This window comes from Dipodomys merriami, unplaced genomic scaffold (genome assembly GCF_024711535.1).
Source record: "Dipodomys merriami isolate MVZ:Mamm:240054 unplaced genomic scaffold, mDipMer1.0.p SCAF_642, whole genome shotgun sequence".
NCBI classification, from domain to species: domain Eukaryota; kingdom Metazoa; phylum Chordata; class Mammalia; order Rodentia; family Heteromyidae; genus Dipodomys; species Dipodomys merriami.
In genome coordinates, this window is record NW_027206227.1 from 195,447 (window position 1) to 196,435 (window position 989).

Genomic DNA, 989 nt, shown 5'->3' on the forward strand with positions numbered 1-989 from the left:
TTTCTGAACTCAACTCCTGTGACCTTTTGGTTCATGAGAAAGAGCTAAAGAAATATGAGGATGGTCTGGAATCTGAGGAACATCCACTCCAGCTTGGAGGATCTGGTAAAAGACCTCCACCTGGGACTCAGAATCAGATATTAATTGACCTCTTTGGAAATAGACCAACTCAATCCCTCAGGCAGGATTCATCATTCCTTGACTTTCTCTGAAGAGATTTGGTACTATGGCACAATTCAGAGAATGAGTTTTCCCACCACTCACCACAGCTTTGTCAGGACGAATAGGTTCAAAACTAAAAGTGACCTCAGTTCTCACAGGGCAAGTCAGAAACCAAGAGATCACATTTTTCTCCTCATCAGGCACCTTCTGTTAGAAACAGAGTCTGGGCAAAGTCTAAGATGGAGATCAAGTGAGACTGGGCCTAAGGAGTACACAAAAGAATGACCCTTTCTGACTAAAAGTGAGTTGTGCAGGGAGACATGATAACTTCCTTTATATATGAAAATTCACTAGGTGTGTTATCTCACTGCCATTGTGTGGGAGGTCAGTTTCCCCAAAGAAGTTGTTAAATGTTGTGTCTACCAGTTTGCTCTCTAGGCTATTGTCTCTCCAACCCATTCCCATGCCAAGAATGCATTGCTTCTTTCAGGCACTCAACTACTTGTCCTGAATCCTAAGCAGGAATATTGTAGGCTATACTTTGGCTAACCTCTTGCATTGGAGGTAGAAAAGGCCCAGTCTCTGCACATGCCAAGAGGTAGAAAAGGTGAGTATAAGCTCAGATTGGAACTGAACAACAATCATATTGAAAAAAAATAAATGAAATTAATGGTTGAGTAATTTAGGGTGGATAGCCACTAAATTTAGGTAAATATTAGTAACACATATACAATCATGGATTAGGAAGAAAACAGTGAAGTAGGTTCAAGATAACATGGAAAAGACACATAATAACCATAACAGGAGATGAGAGTGTGAAGGAACTC